Genomic DNA, 311 nt, shown 5'->3' on the forward strand with positions numbered 1-311 from the left:
CCCTTGACATGATCGCATGCAAGGGATGTAGGCATGTTCAGGAGCGGATGCATGCCCACGAAGCGACGAAAAGACGCGCATGTCCGCGTCCTGCTCCTGTCGGACCTGACCTCCTCATCTGCCCTCCCTTGCGACCTAGGTACCCATCGGGAGCGAGCACCCCATTGCGTGTCAAACAATGGGCACCACCGACACTCGCGATGTCAAAGCTACCGTCGAGCAAGCGATGCGCGTCGCGGACGTCGGGTACGCCTTCTTCCCTCCCTCCCTCCCTCCCTCCTTCTCTCCCTCCCTCCTTCCCTCCTTCCCTC

This window comes from Nannochloropsis gaditana (genome assembly GCF_000240725.1).
Source record: "Nannochloropsis gaditana CCMP526 unplaced genomic scaffold scaffold1046, whole genome shotgun sequence".
In the NCBI taxonomy this organism is placed as follows: domain Eukaryota; class Eustigmatophyceae; order Eustigmatales; family Monodopsidaceae; genus Microchloropsis; species Microchloropsis gaditana.